General features: G+C 35.5%; 1 long non-coding RNA gene across 1 annotated transcript in view; it reads right to left on the bottom strand.

Annotated features, from left to right (window-relative positions):
- The window catches only part of LOC123394346, a 38,346-nt gene extending 23,807 nt beyond the window's left edge, over positions 1-14,539 (bottom strand). The window contains exons 1-2 of the long non-coding RNA XR_006609024.1: positions 14,462-14,539; positions 854-993 (exon numbers count right to left, since the gene is read on the bottom strand). This is a non-coding gene — a long non-coding RNA (uncharacterized LOC123394346). The remainder of the gene's footprint in view (positions 1-853; positions 994-14,461) is intronic.
- Between the last annotated feature and the right edge of the window lie 10,269 nt (positions 14,540-24,808).

Genomic DNA, 24,808 nt, shown 5'->3' with positions numbered 1-24,808 from the left:
CCGGGTCCTGGGATCAAGCCCCACATCGGGCTCTCTGCTCAGCAGGGAGATTGTTCCCCCCCTCTCTCTGCCTATCTCTCTGCCTACTTGTGATCTCTCTCTCTCTCTCTGTCAAATAAATAAATAATATCTTTAAAAAAAAATAAGAGCTGGTCTAAGATGTTATTTCTTATCTGTTCTTTTTCTACATAAGTTTGCCTTAGAAAGGCTATAGTTCTCCTGGGTAGGAAATAAAATTGTGGTAGAAATTAAAAGAGTATGACTTAGTACTCAAAGTTTGGTCTAATTTACTAAATAAGAACAGCGAACTATTTTTAGAGTGGGAATGGGAGAACACTATTAAAAGCATTACCACAACTTCTGAATTACAGATTACATGGTTACAAGAAGTCAATGAGGTTATTTATTTTAGCAAAAAAAAAATTATATATATATATATATATATATATATATATACTAAACCATGTAGAGCACTGCTAATTAACAACTAGATTGTCTGAGCAAGAGAGGTACAAAGTTGTAGCCTTTTCACCTTTAAAGGGTAAAGCACAATGTAAAGATTGAGAGCAATGTCTATGTTTAGCAATGTCTATGTCTATAGTGCTAGACTTTGGCTGATTCTATGCAAAGTCTATTTAGATTTATCAATTCAATTAGAGAAATAAATCAAGCCAATTAAATTTATTTAATTGCAGGTATTTATTTGAAATATCTGAGCTAGAAGATTCATATACTTTTCAGAAGGTTCTCTTCATCTGCTCATAAATTTTAGTCTGTTCCATCCAAGTGAAAAAGAATTCTAGAATATAACACAAGAAGATTTTCCTAAGAAGATATTCAAAGAAAAACTTACAGTTTGGCCTTGTTTCCGTGACCAATAATAAATTGCATTGTTTTTTTAAGAGACGTTTTCCTTCACTCAGCTTTCTTTCTTCTAATGTCTTCATAAATTACATTGCCACCTACTGGCAGCCTCCAATATGACAGCTAAACCTAGAGACCCCAAACAAGGTAAGCTAGTCTTTAAAGAGAAACTTGATCATTGATATTTTCAGAAATATATTCTAATCATTTCTTAATACAATAATAGAAATGAAATATATGTGGACTTACTTTAAAAAATTAATAAAATGGAGCCTCCGAACACTTGTAATACCATTTAATGATTGGTGAAGTAGACTTTATATTACGTCTTTCTGCCACAACTTTTACAATATTATGTCATAATAGAACTTTGTTAATAGATAAGAAGCTTCCTTTTCCTTCTGCATATTTGATGAAATAAAAATTTTATGAAATAATGACCAAATTATAATATTCTGTTGACTTTAGAATGAGAAAGTTTGAATGTGTCCTGAATTGGATTTGAAATAGAGTTAGTTTTAGTTCATAATTTGGAAGTAACTACTCTAGGTAATGTTAAAAGAAAATCAAATGTAAGGGAAATTTTCAGACTAATGAATGTATTCACCTCCAAAATGATGGTTGTGGTGTCTACTCTCTGAAGTCATATAATAAACAATTGGTCTAGTTAACATAATAGATATAAAACTTAAATCATTTTTTAAATATCTAAATTCAATGGGGTTTTGAAAGAATCTTGAAGTAAATTTACATCTTCCAGTTGGAACACATATACATTTACTGGTAACTTTAATTATTATGGACTATGAAACATTGTTCATGTCTAAAGTACCTTATTAAATGCTATTAATGGGTTTAAAGTCCCCTCCTTTTTCCCAAAAATCTCAAGTTGGAGTAAGTGAAATTAAGTTATAAAATTGCACTCAGGAAATCAGTGAATACATTGGAGGACAACCTCAGAGAGGTGACTTTGACCTTCTCTTTTCAGAACTTTGCAGAATAAAATAAACAGTAAAAACCTAATGTAGATAAACATTCAGCTCTCACCTTCATGTTTTAAGAGAGACCACTTTTAAAATCAAATTTAGAATACATTTTCTCATATGCTAATGCACTGGCAGCTTTTTTGTATTTTTAAAATTATTCTAAAACTATTTTTTTAGCAATAAGATATCTTAACCACCCCCCTTATTTTTAATTTGCGAACTCCCACTCCTTCTTTCAAAAATATATTTTATTGTCTCTCTTTGCTCTTGTCTTTCATTTTCAATCCACAACAGTTTTCTTACATACAATTACAATTATATAACCTCCTTTAAAGGAGAAAAATAACTGTTTGTTTTCTTATAAGATGTACTCAATATGTAATAAATAAAATCAAGTGAGGAGATTTATTTAAATATTAAAATTATTTCCTTCAAACAGTTCTTTTTCTTATTTTTGCTTTCCTTCAGAATAAAAAAAATAATACATTGCTTTGCTGTTTAAATGAAGAACCTATTCGATTATATCACAGTAAAATGTGTGGAGAATAAACATTGGTGTGTGCAATTTATTGTTAATGTTCAAAAACACTTGCTGAATAAAGCAATTCTATTTTAGGGATTTGGTGATATTGCATTAAATAACTTTGTTTCTTTCATGTGCAAAATTACCATGGTCTTAGAGTTTATGAGACCACTAAAGAAAGCTATAAATGCTTCTCTTTAAAATCATACATGCAAAAATTTCATGGTCTCTCTCAGATCCACCCAACTTTTCTTAGGAAAATACTGTATATGTAGAGAGCAAGAGTGGCTTAAATAAATGGAAGATAGAAATATTCTGTTTCAAAATGATGCAGGACATTCACTTCAGAAATATACCACCAACAACAAAAACATGGGTAACGGTAATTAAAAAAAAAAAGTCAAGTTTACTATAAATGTCTTCAAATTGGAGTTCCTTGGAATTTTATCCTCAAACTTCAGCTCTTCCTCTTTTTCCCCTCCTAGATGATCGCATTAGCTTTCATGGCTACGAGTACCTTTTTTTGTACTAGTAAACTGTCAGTTATTTTTAGCTCCAAACCACTTCTCTGGATGCTGGCCTATTTTGAACTGCCAATTTATCAATAGTTAAACCTCTTGCAGCTATCTCAAACTTTAACATGGCCAAATAAGATTTTTAACTTTTCTCCCCAAATTTATTTACTTTTATTGATTCCTATTTCATAAAGTGGCATCACCAGTCGCCTACTTGCTCAGGTCAAATATATTAATTGCTCTGACTGACTTTTCTCATACCCAATGAGACCAGTTGATTTCTTTAAATATAGCGTCAACTTAGAATAAATCCCAAGTCCAACCACGGCCACTGCTTTATTTTAAATCATCTTTTTTCCTTTCCAATACAATCTAAACTAGTATCCAGGGAAATCCTTTTAAAAAATAGGTCAAATCATGTTACTCCCCTTTTTATAACCTTCCAATGGCTTCTGGTATAATAAGTAGAAAATCCAAAGTCCTTGCTACAGGCTTCATGGCCCTACAAGAACTGGTCCCTGAGAGTCCAGTTCCATCTATTATTTCTCTCCCCATCTTCTCAAGCAACTTGTCTTCCTATTTCTTTCACACGAGTTTAGACTGTTTCTGGTATAAGGCCTTGGCACTGGATGGTCCCTGCCTCTGAAAAGTTCTCTCCCCAAATATTTGAATGAATATTTGCCTCTTTATCAAAGTCTATGTTGAGGCATGAGCACCACTGTATCCCTCCTTTACCATATATAAAAATATATAAACAAATTTTATATGTTTTATATATAAAATAACACCCATATTTACTCTCTATATTCTAATAACATCATAGTGCCTGCTGTTTGCTTATTCCCATCTTCTTGAACATAAATACATTAAGGCCTTAATCTACATTACTTAACAATGTTGCCTAAATATGTGACTGGCACATTAAGTAGGTACTTAATACATATTAGTCGAATGAATGAAGGAAGGAATGAATCCTAAGTACAAAATCATTTCCAATTAGAGACTTATTATAAAATACATTGCTTTAAATGTATAGACAACCAGTGTCACAGGTAGTATTTATCTGTGGTTCTGTTAACAAAAGTCCCATCATTTTATCGTTCTGAACAATGTTATGTGAATAAGCAGCAATACTGGTCTTTCACTCTTCTCAGCTATAATAGTTATTACGTTACATTATATAATTGTCTAATCATCTAGCTTTCTTTTCTTTGACACTGGGAAATTTAAAATAATGATGAAGTGATAACTAATCAATCTAAATTTTCTTCCAAGTTTTTAAATTCCTTTTTTAAAAAAGATCTAATAATAGATGAAATGATGTTAATAAAATTTCTGATAAATTTTTACCACTGACCATTCATAAGATGTTCAATTTTAATATCCCTTCACCTGTGTATTAGCTTGCTAGGGTTGCTGTAACAAAATTCAAGAGATTGGATGCCTTAAACAACAGAAATTTATTTTCTCACTAATTCTGAAGAGTGGAAGTCCAAGACAAGGTCTAAGTAGATTTGAGTTCTCCTGAAGCCTTTCTCTCTGCTTTGCAGATAGCTACCTTCTTGGGTGTCCTCACAAGGTCTTGCTTCTATGCATGCACATCTTTGGTGTTTCTCTGCATTTCTAATGTCCTCTTTTTATAAGAACACCAGTCAGATTAGGTAAAGGCTCACTTTAAGGGCTTCATTTTAATTTAATCCCCTCTTTAAAGATTCTATCTGCAAAATTTTGAGATACTGGAGTACAGAGTTTCAACATATGTATTTTAAGAGGCACACATCAGCTCCCAATACTGTGTAATCCAAATTCTATAAGCATTGAATGGCTTTTGTCTTTTCATATCACAACTTGTTCTATGTGTGCTAAACTGTATATATCCTTATCAGAGACAAGACCTTAGGTTAAATTCATTCAGTGTGACAAATATTTTAACAGATTACAGGATCAATAGGTAGGATACATTACAGTGGACATATGAAATGGTAGTTGATTCTAGGGAAGAAACAACATGACTGACTTGGAATTCTGAAATCATCTTTTCCTAAATTCATCCCCTAATTTTTTTTTTTTTAACCTCCTAGAATTTTAACTTTACTGCTATTTAACCAATTGACTTTAGGGGTGCCTGGGTGGCTCAGTGGGTTAAAGCCTCTGCCTTCGGCTCAGGTCATGATCTCAGGGTCCTGGGATCCAGCCTCGCATAGCGTCTGCTGAGCAGGGAGCCTGCTTCCCTTCCTCTCTCTCTGCCTGCCTCTCTGCCTGCTTGTGATCTCTGTCTTTTCATTTATTTATTTATTTATTTATTTATTTTACTTTTTATTTATCAAATAAATAAATAAAATCTTAAAAAAATAACTAATTGACTTTAATATCATACAATTTGCATAGATTATCCAGGTAGGCCCAATTTAATTACATAAAACCTTTTTTAAGGATTCTCCCAGTTGAGGACAGAAGAAAGAGTCAGAGAAATTTGCACATGAGAAGTTCTCTATGAATGTCACTGACCTAAAGATGGAGGGGTTTGTGTGACAAAGAATATGGGTAGCCTAGAAAATCTGAGGATGACTCCCAGCTACCACCTGGCAAGAAAGGAGGACTGAGTCAGTTGGACTTAGACAATTGGAAGTAACTGGATTTTAATCAGCTTCACTAATTCTGGAAGTTAAGTCTTTCCACTTCCTACAGATAAAAGCCCAGCAAGATGATACTTTGATTTCTGCCTTGTAAAAATCTCAACAGAGAACCCAGTGGAGTCATGCAATACTTCTGATTGACAGAGTGTGAGCTCATAGATTTACATTGAATTAATTTAACTTAGTGAATTAAATTTGTGGCCTTTTGTTACAACAGCAATAAAAAACTAATGTAACACTCTGACACTCAACAAAATGTAAGTAAACTCAGATAGCTCAATGGGGTTTCTACTTTCCTGGGGTCAAGAAGAGAAATAGCTCTCTGTGGATTAGACTTTATTCTGATAAGCAAAAGTTTGTGAAATGTTTGTTATTTTTTATTAATTTGCCACTCATTCATTGATTCACTCATTGAATTATTCATTCAATAAATATTTATAAATGCCTAGAACATGCCAAAGACTACAGTGAATCCTGGTAATGTGGCAGAGATTAAAAAATTCGTGGTACCACTATTTTACACCATATATAAAAATAAACTCAAAATAAATTAAAGACTTGATTGTAAGACCTAAAACTATAACACTCCTAGGAGAAAACATAGGCTGTAAGCTTCTGGCATTAGTCTTGGCAGGGAGGGTGTCTGACTCCAAAGAGCAAGGGAAACAAAAGCAAAAATAAACAAATGATACTACATAAAAAGCTTCTGCAAGTGATGGAAACCATCAATAAAATCAAAAGTCAACCTTTGGATGGGAGAAGAGATTTTCAAATTGTATATCTGATAAGATGGTAATAGATAAAATAAATAAAGAACTCGTGAAGAGTCAATAACAAAAGTCCTACAACAATCTGGTTATAAAAAAAAAATAGCCAGAGGATCTAAACAAACATTTTTCTGAACAAAGACATATAGATGGCAAATTGGCATATAAATAGATACTTAATATCACTACTAATCATCAGGGAAATGAAAATCTAAATCAAAATGAGATATCACCTCACACCTGTCAGAATGGCAATTATGAAAAAGACAAGAAATAACAAGTGTTGTCAAGGATGTGGCAAAAAGGGCAATTTTGTGCACTATTGATGGGAATGTGCATTGGTGCAGCCACTATGGAAACAGTATAGAGGTTCCTAAAACAAATTAGAAATAGGAGGGAGGAGTCAAGATGGTGGAGGACTTGCAGTCTGAGAGGACATCAGGTAGCAGAGGACATCCCACAAGCAGTGGGGCAATGGAGCACAAAATCAGAACTTTTAAAAGTCTGCTTCACTGAGGGACATAGCTCCAGAGGCTAAGCAGGGGTGGAGCCCTCCCAGGGACTGTGTGGTCTCAGGTCATTCGGGGTCACAGAAGGATTGGGGGTGTCTGAGTATCAGAAAGCTCACAGGTATTAGAGCAGGGAAGCCAGCTACAGAGACATTGCTGAGGAATGAGCTCTTAACTCGGGGTTACCTTAAACTGATCCATGGCACAGTCAGACCACTGCTTTTTGAGCAGGGCCCCACAAATGACAGATCTGGGGAGACACCTGGAAGAGCAGCAGAGATTTACTGGGTTTGGAGACTCCAGGTAGAGATGTGTGCCAGAGACAGAGACACTCTTGTCACAGGCCAGGTGAGCTTGGAGTGTGGCTGGAGGGCAGGGAGACAGGAGTGATTGAGCACTTTTCTCCAAGGGCAGGTGCACTGAGTGGGGCCCTGAGCTCTCAGCTCCTCTGGGCCAGAGATTGGGAGGTTGCCATTTTCTTTCTCATCTTCCAGAACTCTAAGGAAAGCATTCAGGGAATAAAAGCTCCTGAGAGCGAACCGAGCAGATTACTTAGCCCAGCCCCTGGCAAGGGTGGTGCAATTCTGCCTCTGGCAGATACTTGAGAATCACTATAACAGTCCCCTACCCCAGAAGATGAGCAGGAAATCTAGCCAAGACCAAGCTCACTTATCAAGGAGAACAGTGGAATTTCAGAGGAGAAAGAAAAGCATGGAATTCGTGGTTTTCTCCCCATGGTTCTTTAGTCCTGCAAAGTTAATTAATTTAAAAAATTTTTTCTTATTCTAATTTTTTTAACTTTTACCCTTTCCTCTTTTAATGTTTTTTTTTTTTTAAAGATTTTATTTATTTATTTGTCAGAGATAGAGCACGAGCGAAAGCGAGCACAGGCAGACAGAGTGGAAAGCAGAGTCAGAGGGAGAAGCAGGCTCCCCATGGAGCAAGGAGCCTGATGTGGGACTCGATCCCAGGACGCTGGGATCATGACCTGAGCCGAAGGCAGCTGCTTAACCAACTGAGCCACCCAGGCGTCCCTCTTTTAATGTTTTTTTAACTAATTTATCTTAACAATACCATTCATTAAAAAAAATCTTTTTGAACCTTCATTATTATAGTCATATTTTATCCTTCATTACATCTAACTTTATGTTTTGTACACACATAGGGTTATTTCTTCTAAAAAATTTTGGGATACAACTTCTTCTAATAGATCAAAATATACCCTAAATCTACCACAGGGATTTGTTCTAGTCTCCAGCCTAAGAAAATTCTCTCCACTTTCTTTTTCTTTCTTTTCCCAACCAACATACCTTATCAACTCCTTTTTTTTTTTTTTTTAGTATTTTTAAAAAATTTTCTTCTTTATAGTCATATTCCATCCCTTCATTGTGGTTACCCTTATTTGTGTGTGTGTGTGTGTGTGTATGTGTGTGTGTATGTGTGTGTGTTTCTTTAAAATTTTGGGCAGTAGTTTCTTCTAAGAGACCAAAATACTCCCCAAATTAAATGGGTGGCTCTGTTCTATTCACCAGTCTCCAGTCTAATATACATATTTTCTTTTCTTTTTAAGAACAAAAAAAATTTTTTTTGAACTTCTTTTTAGCCCCTTTCTTCCCCCCATGATCTGAGGTTTTTTCTGATTTGGTTAACACACATTTTTCTGGGGTCTATCCACCCTTTTAGTGTTTTATTCTCTCCTTCATATATTCTTATCTGGGTAAAATTACAAAGCAGAAAAACTCACCACAAAAAAAAAAAAAAGAAAAAAGAAGAAGAAGAAGAAGAACAAGAGGCAATGCAGAAGGCTAGGGACCTAATCAATATGGACATTGGTAATATATCAAATTTAGAGTTCAGAATGATGATTCTCAAGGTGCTAGCTTGAAAAAAGGCATGTAAGATATTAGAGAAACCCTGTCTGGAGAAATAAAAGCTCTTTCTAGAGAAATAAAAGAACTAAAATCTAACCAAGTTGAAATTAAAAAAAAAAAAAGCTATTAATGAGATGCAATAAAAAATGGAGGCTCTTACTGCTAGGATAAATGAGGCAGAAGAGAGAATTAGTGATATAGAACACCAAATGACAGAGAATAAAGAAACTGAGCAAAAGAGAGACAAACAACTACTGAACCACAAGGGGAGAATTTGAGAGATAAGTAATACCAGAAGATGAAACAATATTAGAATAATTGGGATTCCAGAAGAAGAAGAAAGAGAGCGGGGAACAGAAGGTATATTGGAATGAATTATTGTAGAGAATTTCTCTCATATGGCAAAGGGAACAAGCATCAAAATCCAGTAGGTGCAGAATTTCCCTAATATGGCAAAGGGAACAAGCATCAAAATCCAGGAGGTGCAGAGGACACCCCCCCCCGAAAAATCAACAAGAATAGGTCCACACCCCATTATTTAATAGTAAAACTTATAAGTCTTAATGACAAAGAGAAAATCCTGAAAGCAGCCCGTAATAAGAAGTCTGTAAGATACAATGGTAAAAATATTAGATTGGCAGCAGACTTATCCACAGAGACCTGGCAGGCCAGAAAGAACTGGCATGATATATTCAGAGCACTAAACGAGAGAAGCATGCAGCCAAGAATACTATATCCAGCTAGGCTATCATTGAAAATAGAGAGACAAAAAGCTTCAAGGACAAGCAAACACTAAAGGAATTTGTAAACACCAAACCAGCTCTACAGGAAATATTGAAAGTGGTCCTCTAAGCAAAGAGAGAGCCTAAAAGTAGTAGACCAGAAAGGAACAGAGACAATACACAGTAACAGTCACCTTACAATAAAATGGCACTAAATTCATATCTCTCAATAGTTATCCTGAATGTAAATGGGCTAAATGCCCCAATCAAAAGACACAGGGTATCAGAATGGATAAAAAACCAAAACCCATCAATATGCTGCCTACAGGAAACTCATTTTAGGCTCAAAGACACCTCCAGATTTAAAATGAGGAGGTGGAAAACAATTTACCATGCTATTGGACATTAAAAGAAAGCTGGGATAGCAATCCTTATATAAGATCAATTAGATTTTAAGCCAAAGACTATAATAAGAGATGAGTATATATCATACTCAAAGGATCTATCCAACAAGAGGATCTAACAATTTTAAATATCTATGCCCCCAACATGGGAGCAGCCAACTACATAAACCAATTAATAACAAAATCAAAGAAACACATCGACAATAATGCAATAATAGTAGGGGACTTTAACACCTCCCTCACTGAAATGGACAGATCATTCAAGCAAAAGATCAACAAAGAAATAAAGGACTTAAATGATACTCTGGACCAGAGGGACATTACAGATATATTCAGAACATTCCCTCCCAAAGCAGCAGAATACACATTCTTCTCTAGTGCACATGGAACATTCTCTAGAATAGATCACATCCTGGATCACAAATTAGGTCTTAAGTGGTACCAAAAGACTGGGATCATTCCCTGCATATTTTCAGACCACAATGCTCTGAAGCTAGAACTCAAGCACAGGAGGAAATTTGGAAAGAACCCAAACACACGGAGGCTAAAGAGCATCCTTCTAAAGAATGAATGGGTCAACCAGGAAATTAAAGAAGAATTGAAAAAATTCATGCAAACAAATGATAATGAAAACACAATGGTTCAAAATCTGTGGGACACAGCAAATGCAGTCCTGACAGGAAAATATATAGTGATACAAGCCTTTCTCAAGAAACAAGAAAGGTCTCAAACACACAACCTAACCCTACACCTAAAGGAGCCAGAGAAAGAACAACAAAGAAAGCCTAAACCCAGCAGAAGAGAAATAATAAAGATCAGAGCAGAAATCAATGAAATAGAAACCAAACCAAAACAAAACAAAACAAAACATTAAAAAAAAAAAAAAGCAATAGAACAAATCAATGAAACTAGGAGCTGGTTCTTTGAAAGAATTAATAATATTGATAAACCACTGGCCAGATTTATCAAAAAGAAAAAAGAAAGGACCCAAATAAATCGTGAATGGAAGAGGAGAGATCACAAACATACCAAAGAAATACAAGCAAACAATTATAAGAATATATTATGAGCAACTATACACCAACAAATTTGACATCTGGAAGAAATGGATGCATTCCTAAGATGTATAAACTACCACAAATGAATGAGGAAGAAATAGAAAACCTGAACAGACCCATAACCAGAAAGGAGATTGAAACAGTCATTAAAAAATCTCCCAACAAACAAGAGCCCAGGGCCAGATGGCTTCCCAGGGGAGTTCTACCAAACATTTAAAGAAGAATTAATTCCTATTCTCCTGAACCTGTTCTAAAAAAATAGAAATGGAAGGAAAACTTTCAAACTCATTTTATGAGGCCAGCATAACCTTGATCCCAAAACCAAAGATCCCATCCAAAAACAGAATTATGGACCAATATTCTTGATGAACAGAAATGCAGAAATTCTCATCAAAATACTAGCCAATAGGATCCAACAGAACATTAAAAGGATTATTCACCAAGAACAAGTGGGATTTATTCTTGGGCTGAAAGATTAGTTCAACATTTACAAATCAATCAATGTGATACAATACATTAATAAAAGAAAGAACAAGAACCATATGATACTCTCAATAGATGCTGAAAAAGCATTTGACAAAGTACAGCATCCTTTCCTGATCAAAACTCTTCAAAGTGTAGGGATAGAGAGTACATACCTCAATATCATCAATGCCATCTATGAAAAACCCACCGCTAATATTCTCAATGGAGAAAAACTGAGAGCTTTTCTGCTAAGGTCAGGAACATGGCAGGGATGTCCATTATCGCCACTGCTATTCAACATAGCCTCAGCAATCAGACAACAAAAAGAAATTAAAGGCATCTGAATCAGCAAAGGAGAAGTCAAAATATCACTTTTTTTTTTTAAGATTTTTATTTATTTATTTGACAGACAGAGATCACAAGTAGGCAGAAGAGATAGGCAGAGAAAGAAGAGAAAGCAGGTTCACTACCGAGGAAAGACCCTGATGTGGCACTTGATCCCAGGACCCTGAGATCATGACCCAAGCCAAAGGCAGAAGTTTTAACCCACTGAGCCACCCAGGCGCCCCCAAACTATCACTCTTTGCAGATGATATGATACTATATGTGGAAAACCCAAAAGACTCCACTCCAAATTTGCTAGAACTTGTTACAGGAATTCAGTAAAGTGTCAGGATATATAATCAATGCACAGAAATCAGTTGCATTTATTTACACCAACAACAAGACAGAAGAAAGAGAAACTAAGGAGTCAATCCCATTTACAACTGCACTCAAAACCATAAGATACCTAGAAATAAACCTTACCAAAGGGGCAAAGAATATATACTCAGAATACTATAAAGTACTCATGAAATAAATTGAGGAATAAATAAAGAAATGGAAAAATGCTCCATCCTCGTGGGTTGGAAGAACAAATATTGTGATATGTCTATGCTACCCAAAGCAGTCTACACATTTAATGCAATCTTTATCAAAACCCCATCCATTTTTCAAAGAAATGTGACAAATAATCCTAAAATTTATAAGGAACTAGAAAAGACCTCGAATAGCCAGAGGAACATTGAAAAAGAAAGCCAAAGTTGGTGGCATCACAATTCCGGACTTCAAGCTCTATTACAAAACTGTCATCATCAAGACAGTATGGTACTGGCACAAAAACAGACACATAGATCAATGGAACAGAGTAGAGAGCCCAGAAATAGATCCTCAACTCTATGGTCAACTAATCTTTGACAAAGCAGGAAGGAATGCCCATTGGAAAAGACAGTCTCTTAAACAAATGGTGCTGGGAAAATTGGACAGCCACATGCAGAAAAATGAAATTGGACCATTTTCTTACACCACACACGAAAATAGACTCAAAATGGATGAAGACAGAAATCCATCAAAATACTTGAGGAAAACACAGGCAGCCACCTCTTCGACCTCAGCCGCAGCAACTTCTTCCTAGGAATATCACCAACAGCAAGGAAAGCAAGGGCAAAAATGAATTCTTGGGACTTCATCAAGATCAAACACTTTTGCATAACAAAGGAAATAGTCAAGAAAACCAAGACAACTACATAATGGGAGAAGATATTTGGAAACGACATATCAGATAAAGGGCTAGTATCCAAAATCTATAAAGAGCTTATCAAACTCTACATCCAAAGAACAAATAATCCAATCAAGAAATGGGCAGAGGATATGAACAGACATTTCTGCAAAGAAGACATCCAGAAGGCCAATAGACCCATGATAAATTGCTCAACATCACTCGGCATCAGGGAAATACAAATCAAAACCACAATGAGATACCACCTCACACCAGTCAGAATGGCTAAAATTAACAAGTCAGGATATGACAGATGCTGGTGAGGATGTGGAGAAAGGGGAACCCTCCTATACTATTGGTGGGAATGCAAGCTGATGCCACCACTCTGGAAAACAGCATGGGGATTCCTCAAAAAGTTGAAAATAGAGCTACCCTATGACCCAGGAATCACACTACTGGGTATTTATCCTAAAGATACAAATGTAGTGATCCGAAAGGGCAATGTGTGCCCAAATGTTTATAGCAGCATTGTCCACAATAGCCAAACTATGGAAAGAACCTAGATGTCCATCAGCAGATGAATGGATAAAGAAAACGTGGTATATATATATACACACACACATACATATATACACATATATGTATATATGTATATACATGTGTATATATGTATGTGTGTGTGTATGTGTGTATATATATATATATATATATATATATATATATAAGCAAATAAGCAAAATAAGTCAGTCAGAGAAAGATACTTATTATATGATCTCTCTGATATGAGGAATTTGGGAGACAGGGCAGGTGGTTTGGGGGTAGGGAAGGAAAGAAATGAAACAGGATGGGATTGGGAGGTTGACAAACAATAAGAGACTTAATCTCACAAAATAAACTGAGGGTTGCTGGGGGAGATGGGGTGTGTAGGTAGAGTGTGATTGGGTTATGGTCATTGCAGATGGTGTGTGCTATGGTGGGTGCTGTGAAGTGTGTAAACCTGGTGATTTACAGACCTGTACCCCTGGGGCTAATAATATACTATATGTTAATAAAAAATAAAAAAAGAATATTTAAAAAATAGAAATAAAACTACAATAAGGTCCAGAAATTCCACTTGTAGGTATCTATCTAAAGAAAAAAAAACACACCAATTCTAAAATATATATGCACTTTCATGTTTACTTTATTTACAATAGGCAAGATATGGCAACCACCTGCATCCATCAACAGATAAATAGGTAAAAAAGATGTCATACATACACACTCACACAGAATGGAATATGATTTAACCATAAATATAAAATCTTGCCATTTCAAACAACATGGAAACATTAATGAAACTGGAGGGTTTAATGCTAAGTGGAATAAGTCAGACAGAGAAATACAAATACTGCATGATTTCACTTATACATGGTATCTAAAAAATGAAAAAAAAAACAGTTTCATAGATACAGAGAACAGACTGGTTCTTGTTAGAAAGGAAGGAGATTGGAAAGATGGGGTGAAATGGGTGAATAGATGATGTGTAAACTTCTGGTTATTAAATTATAGGTCATGGGGATATAATATATAGGATGGGGAATATAGTTAATAGTATTTATTACCTTCATATGGTGATAGATGACCACAACTTATTGTGGCAATCCCTTCACAATATATACAATGTTGAATCACCTGAAACTAATAATAAAATAATGTATGTCAATTATACTTCAATTAAAAAAAATCATAGTACCTGTTTACAAATACTGATTTTCCAGTGGGGAAAATAGAAATTAAAAGAATAATTATACATAATGTTGCAGAGTTTAAAAAACGGCCCCAAATGAACCATGCCTTTTTTGTCCATGCCCTATGCAGTATGATATTTCTGTTTCTTCCAAGAAAAAGTGAAATCTGTCTCTCCATCTCCTTGAATGGGGGTGGGGGTTGGCCTTGTAAATTGCTTTAGCTGAGAAAATGAAACACAAGTTTAGTGTGTGAATTCTGGATCCTAGATCTTAGGTTGCCTCACAATTTCTGTTCTTGTGCTTCTATAATCCTATCTTGAGACAGCCATGATGTATAAAAGCCAGTTTAATATACTGGAGAAAGAGAGTTAATCATCACCAACTTCCAGACATATGAATAAAGCATTTTGGTCTTGTTGTTGAATGAGTCTAGGGGAGACCAGAAAATGAAATCCATGACCAACCTATAGAATGTGAGCAATAATACATATATTTTAGTTTCTTTGGTTTTTTTTTGAAGCCAATGAATTTTGTGATGGGTTGTTACACAGGAGTACATAAGTGATATACATAACCAATTAGATAATTAAAATTGGTTATTATTATTATTATTATTTACAAAGGAGAATTATTAAGAAGATCTTGTTCAAGGAGATCTGAGAGAAAGTAAAGATGAGTTCTGAAAGATGAGGAAGAATTTGCAAGGTGAAGGGTGTATATGTTGGAGTTGGGGGATTAAAAGGGTAAGATACCATTCAAAACAGGACAAATAACATAATCTGGAGTCAAAGTCACAGATTTAAGAAACCACAATAAATGAAAACCGAAAGAAGTCAACTGCATGACTGGATGACAGAAACCAAGGAGGAAAGTAGTGAGAAATAAGGCCAGTGAAGTTGTGATGGGAATTTTATTATGTACAATGAGATACAAGTTAAAAGGCATAGCCATTTCCCTAAAGATGCATGATATAGCAGCACTGTGGGGGCAGGGCAAGTATAAACATATTTTGATATAATGTATTACAGACCTGGGTAAAATAATCAATTTACAATAACTTCTACGGACTTTAGGTATAGAAGAAAGAGGCAATTAGTCCAAATGCTATGAAATTATCTTCTTGGCAGCCTGTAACCCAGGACCTCAGGGACTCGTTATTGAACCAGCTATTCCTAAAGTAGATATGGGTCCAAGTTCCACATAAGAATATGAAGATTTTCGAGACACCTGGGTGGTTAAGTTGGTTGAGTGTCTGATTCTTGGTTTTGGCTTGGGTAATGATCTCATACGTAGGTCATGGGATGGAGCCAGCTTTGGGCTTTGTGCTCAGTGGGGAGTCTGCTTGAAGATTCTCTCCTTCTGCCCTTCCCCCCACTTACTCTCTCTTTCTCTCAAATAAATAAATAATTCTTTTAAAAAAAGATACAAAGATTTTCCCTTTTTTTTTTTTTAAGATGTTGTTTATTTATTTGACAGACAGAGACCACAAGTAGGCAGAGAGGCAGGCAGAGAGGCAGGCAGAGGGAGAGAGAGAGGGAAACAGGCTCCCTGCTGAGCAGAGAGCCTGATGCGGGGCTCAATCCCAGGACCCTGGGATCATGACCTGCGCGGAAGGCAGAGGCTTTAACCCACTGAGCCACCCAGGCACCGCGATATCTTCACTTTTTATCAGTTTTTTTTTTCCTTCTAATTAACAACTAGGGTAATGGAAGTATTTTTAGACTCACAAAGTTTTAGGAATCTTAGTGATTACTTAGTTCAACCCTTTCATTTTGTGCATGAAGCAGCATTTTTCGGAAGGATAGACTGATCTGCATGGAGTTTTCTAGCCAGATAATGACGGCGTGCAGAGTGGAAACCAGGTCACTTGATTCTGCTTCCATGGTTTTACTAGGATTTACTTCAGTTGTTAGTTTAGCTGCTTTAGACTCGAGGGGTACTTGGTCAGGTTCTCCTTATGCTCATTAAAAGCAGATCTACCTCACTAGGCTCACAATTAAGATGTCATTAATAAAAAAGTCACTCATGCCCATTTTTGGTCTCTCAGTTAACTGTTAATAGGACAGTTAATAACGGACTTTATCCTGTATATTTATGTCCTACTTTCTTTAAGATCTAACCGGGCTGATTCAGGGAGAATTTGGAAATCCCATCACTTTCAGGTGATATGGTTTGAATGGCCAGATGCTACTGTGGCCAGTGTTTAATATAATGAGACACCTTTCAAAAATGCTTAAAACATGCCACTGAAAATGTATAACTCATTGCGAAGAAACAAAGATACAAATTACATTTTCAGGGCCAAACCTCTCCCCAGTGCCCTATAGAGTATTTTCTATTTAATTTCTCCACATTTCATTAAATGAGAGAGGTAGCTGGACAAAGTCAGATGGAGAAAGGACCCCTTTGTTACTACTGTGGGCCAATGGGCACTTTCCTGCACTGTTTTTCAATGGCAGACCTGACGAGGGCAATGCTGACAATATTACACTTCAACTGTAAGAAAACCTGCCAGCATCGAATTGCATTTATTGCTCTAAATATGGGCATTTTCTTTATTGTCCTTTTCGGTTCTTAATTATTAGAGAAGTTTCACTTCCTGAAGTGGACCATTTGAAGAAGAAAGGTGTTTTGTTTCGTTTTTGTCTTTTTCAGACAAGAACTGTTAATTCCGTCCTCCCCTCCCTGATTCTGTTCATGAAAAACTTGAATGCATGGAAAAAGAAGGAAATCAAGATAAGGGAAAATGCCAGCAGGAAAGTATCTCTTTCTACATATACTTGTACTTGCTAATGGCCCATTAGGATCTCCATTATACCTTTCTTTTGTCTACCTTGTTATGCCTAACATTCCAATGCAACAGAAATGGGATGAAGGATAGCCTAGCTAGATGCCTTTTCAAAATTACAAAATCCTTAAAGTCATTCCATTCAGATATATGTAGACAATACTCTGCTTTCAGTGAAAATGAAGCATGCAGCCCTGAATGCAAAAATTTATATCTAGCAATAAAGAAAGAAATGTGATATTACACATTTGAAGCTCTCACATGGTTTCTGTGCTTTGTGTAAGTTCTGAATTCATTATCAAATATATTCTTTCAAAATCAACTCAAAGAGTTGCCAAGGGATAATTTAGGGCAGGGAGAAACAAAGTGAAAACACAGTTGTTTGGAGTTTAAACAATACATCATTTTCAATTAAAATGTCTCTGGTAAATTGCAGATTTGGGGGAAAATGATTACATTCTGTGATTGAGCTTCTTAAGCCACAGGGCTTTTATGATGAGAAGGGGCATCTACGTAAAATATAAACGGAAACTGAAAGTGTATATAATCATACAGTCTTCCATTTTGAGGTGTTTTGTGTATGATTCTGTGGGGTCGTGGGTGTGCTAGCATGCACGTGTGTGCATGTGTGTTTCAGAAGACATTGTTTAAATTGCCTCTATAACTTCTCTTATCAACCTATCTGGACCCAATTGTAGTAACATTTTGCTCACCTTTCAACTTCTTTAACGTCTCTCCGTGGTTTGAAACAACATAAATTTGGCTTCCTCATCAAGAAGCTCATTTAGCTGCAGCTTGATTGCAAGTAATTTGCCCTAAGTAGCTCCATCTTTTAATTGTCTGTGCCTTTTTCCAATCTATAAACTGTAACTTCAGGCAGGCCATTTTTGTCTTACTATTTCCTCCTTAGAAAAGCATATCTAATAATCCCCATATCCTGTGGCTTTAGGCATCCCTCAGTACATGAACAGAAGGAATAGGATTTTTGTGCAGTTCTAATTGATTTACAAAATAAATCCCCCAAATTTTTGGTATCTAGAAAGAGGTAAATCAAATATGATCCACAAAAGTTAATGTTGCATCTTTTGTTATTTCAAGAGGAAAAGATAAGAAGGAAAAGGGAACATCAGTCTTTATGATTATAATGACAATAGTAAGAGTTCTCACTGATAACAGAGAGGTTGTAAAAAGGAAGGGTTTTTTTGTTTTGTTTTGTTTTGTTTTTTCTTTTTGTCTTCAAATATCAGTTTCATACTCCCTAAATTCTTATTTTATTCTGGGACTAAAGAGAGATATTCAGACAATCCTGAACTAGCATAATTTTGTCTAACAGAGACATAAAATAAGGCATCATTACATCTCTGGGTTTTCTCAGCTCTATGCATAAACACCCTTTTTAGGATGATCTCATTGAAGCTCAGTGATAGAAGATATTGTTATCAAATCCATTTCTGCTTTGCAACTAATTAATTTTACCAAATTATACCAATTTATGGCATAAAATATCAGATAGCACTACATTCAAGGATGAAGCCTTCTAAATATGTAAACTATGTATTTGTCTGATCTACACTTTTTTAACTTTATTCCAAAGCTAACCTATAAAATATAAAATATCCTTCTTATTCTCTCAAACATCTGAAGAGCAATTAATATGTTTTCATTCCCTTATTTATATTTTTAGTAAACAGATACTTTCTTCATCTCTATTTGTTCACCAACCAAATGAATATTTCATTTTGTTTGAAGCTTCAAATGTTTGAATTATATAGTTCTTAAAAAGGGAAATAGCAAATTTGTTTCTAGTAGGATTCTATTCTAGAAGGATTAAGGATTAAGGATCTAGGGATTAGTGTTTTAATGTTTTATTATAAACCTAAGGTCAGATAATTGAATAACCATTTTATTAACAATTTCCTACCCATTCTTTTTTTTTTTTCCTACTGTATTCTTTACTAACTTGAAAGAAATGCCACTTATACAAGAAAAAAGTCTTCACCTGTGATAGAAGTTCCAGTTTACCATTTTAGTTTGGGTATACATGCTTATACAGCTAAATAAGAGCAAGGCACAATTTACCTTAATTCTTTGGTCCTAACTAGCAGGAAAAAGACTTGAGAGCTTTATTTTCCTACAGAATGTTTGGAACCCTAGTCTTGACAATCTCAGGAACTCTTCTGGTTATAGCATCAGTCTCTTCTACTTGTCCTTGCAGAAATTAAAAAAAAAAAAAAAGATGTACAATTTTCTCTACCATTTGTTTGGATGATTACTGCTTTTAAGACTAATTTTATTCAGAGTTGAATTCTGAAATACCATTCTTTTCTACATCTTTCTCTTTGAGCATACTGTTAGTCTAACTTCTATAAATTTATGATATTTCTCTTTGTAAATTTGAGTATTACAAAAGAAAAGGCCTATGAGGTACATCAACACATGGATTCCACATAATATACTCAAGGTCAAGTTACTATCTTATGTGACAGTTGTGCAACTGGTATAGAAGTCTGCTACATAGAGAGAGTAGATAAAAGCTCGAAAGCCCTTCCTGACTATGGTATGCATACCTCATTCTGTTCCAAGACATTTGGGCTGTTGGAAATAGTTGTTTTAAATAAATAAGGACCAGGTCCTTACACGATTGTAGGTTCCACAATGTGTAAGAGAAAAACAAAACAAAACAACCAAACAAAAGAACTTTCTAATGTTATGTATGGACATACTCTTTTGAAAAGTAGTACATAAAATGTTAATTCATTCATTCATTTATTCATGTGACAAAAATTTATGGAGCACCTATTATATGCCAGGCCCAAAGGATATAGAGATGAACACAGTAAGAAGGTAGTTAGCTTCATGAGACAGATATTTTCCTGGGAAAGACTGAGACCAATCATTGATTGTGTGATGGTACTTTCAGGTAGTGGAAAATGGATCCCTTTAGGAAATTTAGTTAGAGCTAGTATCCATAAAAGGCAACATGTAAGCCCAGATTTGAAATGTAAGGAATAACCAGATAAAGAAGACTATTTCAAGCAGAGAGTAAAGGTACCCATAGCGCAATTCTACACTACCAGTGAAAACTGCAGGAGCTGCTGTCCAGCAGGACCACAGCTCTCTTCACACCATCTACCTTTCACCTTACTCCCCACTGGTTTAGACATTTTTGTTCTTTCCCATTTTTTATTCCTCTTTTTTCTCCCTGTTTTTTTTTTTTTAATTCAAAATCAAATAGGGCAGTGAAAGTTGAGAAGAACAGTAATATTTATTGTTTCACATCACCAAATCTGAGTATAATTAAAAGTGTTTGCTTTTTTATTCCTAATGCCTATAAACTATAAATGTCAGCTCAAGGGGACCAGAGACCAAATCTACTGCTTCCTCTGTTGCTCACATTATCTACAGCCAGGGACACACAGATGTCACAACACAAAACCCACAAAAGCTTATTTCAGTGAAAAACTGTGTCAGTGAGCAAATAAACAGACTCATGCCACAGTCAAGAAATCATGCGGCTAAGTTGTTATTAATGTACAAGAAACTTATATGTGGAGTCACTGCCACTTAAAAAATACAAACTATTTTAAATAACTTCATGTGTGGTAGCATCTGATCTCAAATTTACACTTTTATCCATGGAGGTCAACTTTCAAATCTACTGGACAGGTTGAAATGCTCCTAAGAGCAATTCTTGGGAGTCCTGAAGCATTTCACTGGTAAGTCTCCCAACACAGTTATTTTTGGATAAGCGTCAGAAGTTTGAGGATGTTATCTGACTATTCAAACAATGTCGACAATAGGTGGTGAATGTTGCAGATCTTGTTTCTTATCAACTCTGCATCAAATTAAAATACCAAGAATGCAATAATATTTTCCTCTGAGTCATGTATTTTTCCATTAGTTTAAGGGTCTTTTTTTTTTTTAATTTTGCAGCTTAAGGTATCCAACGAAAAATATTCTTTGAATCTGTACTTGATTATTAGTCTCACTTACTCTGTGCAACAGCAAGGATCCTGTTTTCTTGGAAATATTTGAGACAACCTCATGGTGAGCTATAAAGTTATTAATGTTGCTTGATATTTGCTTTGACAGCTGCTCTGTACTCTCTTTAATCATCTTCATCGTGGTCTGTACTTCTTTTTTCCCTCCATTTCACTTTTGCCTATGCTGTTAGAGAGGATGAGGCACACAGAAAACCTGATAAATCCCGTTTCCCTTCACATTCCCCCTGATGTTTCTATTCCACAAATGTAACTTCTCTCCTTCAGCCATACGTTTATTCAGTCAATAAATATGTATTCAACACTTACCATAGGCCTGGTCCTGGGAGAGGGAATGATACAAAAGTGTTATACAAAAACATAATTTATGTTTTTAATAAAGGCATTAAGAGATATCATTTTATTATATCATTTAGATATATTTTAATAGATGTGTCTGCTAATAGACTGCCTAAGACAGGCCCATGACATTGCAGGAGCCTGTGACAAGTCCCATAAAACAGAGGATAAGGGTGTGGGTTTCAGAGTCAAGCAGATGTAGATTTGAATCCTAATTTCATGATTTATTAGCTAAGTGATGTGGTATGAGCTAGTAAGCTACTTAACACCTTCCCATTTAACAACACACTTTAGTTTTCTCATCTGTAAAGTGGGTATAATATTATACTTTCTTTAATGATGATTAAATAAAAGTAAGGCCTAGATCACAGTAAGAATTTCAAAAACAACAATAGCAATTATGGTGAAAGAAGTAATAAATACGGTAATCATAATAATGACTATGCTAAAGTTAATTAAAATAATAAGGGAAGGCACATGATAGAGATTTAGATACCAGAGAAAACGAAACTAGCAGCATTGGGGGAAACCTTGAGACAACAGCTGGCATGACTCTTCAGGGCAGAAGTCGCTAAGTCTGGTATGTGGCCAATTGGAGAGAATGGAAAGAAGTACTTGCCTTCACTGAATAACCTCAGAACAAATGCCCTGAACCAGAAACATTTAATTCTTACATCAGTTCAATAAGGGTAAGTACTTTCTTTGCCTTAATCACCATTAAATACACAAAGCAAGTCAGAGAGGGTAAACCACTTGTTCAGTCACCCAGCTAGGAGTGAGTGGAACAAGAAACTTCACACAGGTTTAGCTTCCCAGTAGGCTATAGGCTCCATAAGGAGAAAGGCCACTTTGGTTCAGCTTGCGTTATGTTCTAGTGCACAGCATAGTCCCTGATGGCTACCAGGTGATAGAATGAATTGCTCCACATCTATGTTTGTTCAACAGTTCATCTGATTCTTTGTAGGGGTTGAGCCTTGATAACGGAGTTAAAGTCTCTGAGCTTTGCATGTTATGTGGTAGTGTCCTTGAGTAAGGAATCAGAAATCTAACTGTATTGTTTGTAACAGATTAGAAAGGCAGATGCTGGTGGGGAAAAAACAGTATAGAAGACTCATCTTTGTATGTAGAAGGTAAGAAACGAAGCTTCAAAGCAGGCAGGTAGTAACAGGGAAGAAGATTGACTGGATAGGGAGATGTGCAAGAGTGCTGTGTTTTCACCCGGATGACTGAGAGTGACAGTGTTGTTAAAATAATATGCGCTTTTGAAAACACCAAGAAAAGCAATGCAGGCAGGAACAAGAAAGAAAGCATTATTGGGGGATAGGAAAAAAAAAAAAAAGAAATTTGGATTTGAACCTTTTGTCTTTTGAATAGCTGGGAAAATATCTAAAATTCAGGAAGAAGCAAGACATGGAGCATCGAAGCTCAGGGGTATAGTAAGGCTGTAAATATGATTTTGACAGTTTCTAGTATGGAGTTCGTATTTGTAAAGTAGAAATGATGCACTTTCCACAGGAGCTCCCCATTTTTATTGTAAAGGGTAATTATTTATTCCTTCCGGTTAAGTCATATCTTTTTTTTTTAATTTTTAATTTTTTATAAACATATATTTTTATCCCCAGGGGTACAGGTCTGTGAATCACCAGGTTTACACACTTCACAGCACTCACCAAAGCACATACCCTCCCCAGTGTCCATAATCCCACCCCCTTCTCCCAAACCCCCTCCCCCCAGCAACCCTCAGTTTGTTTTGTGAGATTAAGAGTCACTTCACTTATGGTTTGTCTCCCTCCCAATCCCATCTTGTTTCATTGATTCTTCTTCTACCCACTTAAGCCCCCATGTTGCATCACCACTTCCTCATATCAGGGAGATCATGTGATAGTTGTCTTTCTCTGCTTGACTAATTTCACTAAGCATGATACGCTCTAGCTCCATCCATGTTGTCGCAAATGGCAAGATTTCATTTCTTTTGATCAAGAAGATGTGGTATATATACACAATGGAATACTATGCAGCCGGTTAAGTCATATCTTAGAAGAGGTGTAATTACATGAAAATCTTGGCTAAACTTTGTTCCTTGGTTAAAAAAAACAAGACACGAAATTCAAGTACGCTTGCAAATGCAAAAATGCAAAAACATTTTATTTACTCACAAGCACTAAAACTCAAAGCTGATCTCATTTAAACAAATAATCAGTTCTGGAAATAATAGTTTAAATAAGCTAATTAATGAACTTCAAAATTTTCCTTTCCTGCTGTGGACTTCAGCTTGTCTTCAGTCTTAAGACTACACACACAAAACATTGCATACACCTTTGATTTTGCCAATGTGAAAGAGAGGCTACTCTTTAAGTATCATGAATCGAAGTGCAGGAGTTCACTGTCTTTGCCATTGCCAGGTTTTTCTCTTCCTATAAAAATATGCAAGCCTATAAAGGAAAATTTCTTCTAGCCAGCTCCAGGCTTTGCCCTTTCATAATGTTGCTGGTAAAGAGAATAAACATCTCAACTGAGACACAGCATTTTGCCTCTTAGAGAACAGATGTGTTGCTGTTTGCATAGCTTCCAGGGGTTCTGCCAACTAGTGGGCCTTATTATGGAAAATAACACTGGAAGCTCTTTAAAACACTGTTGCGGGGAGTTGGCTTAGAGCTGCTGCTCCACGTATAGCAGCTTTTACTGTGTGGAGTTATATTTTAGGAACCATAATTATCCTGGAAACTTAATAGAATCTGTTAAAGCGAGCTGTGTTCAAACAGAATTAGGTGAGAGCTTTAGATCTAATAGCAATTTCCAGCGATAATTTTCAGGTATTGAAAATGAATAATTACAAACTCAATATATCTTTGCAGTTTTTATTGTAATAGTGGGGGACGTGAAGAAAGTTCTGTGGTATGATGTGTTTTAAATATGGTTATGGAGAAACATTCTTATATTTTTTATAAAAAAAATTACCTGGAAGTGTCTCATTTATAGTGATTTTAACCTCAACTCCTATATTTTTACTGCCAATAAGCATTTACCCAGAAATTAAGGATTTTAAATTTGTTTTTGTTTTCAGTAAATTAGTATATTAAAAAAAAGAGAGAG

This window comes from Mustela putorius, unplaced genomic scaffold, assembly GCF_011764305.1.
Source record: "Mustela putorius furo isolate JIRA1106 unplaced genomic scaffold, ASM1176430v1.1 tig00003834_pilon_pilon_pilon, whole genome shotgun sequence".
Classification (NCBI taxonomy): domain Eukaryota; kingdom Metazoa; phylum Chordata; class Mammalia; order Carnivora; family Mustelidae; genus Mustela; species Mustela putorius.
Note: the sequence above shows the minus strand (reverse complement) of the source record. Positions and strands in the feature narration are given on the sequence as shown.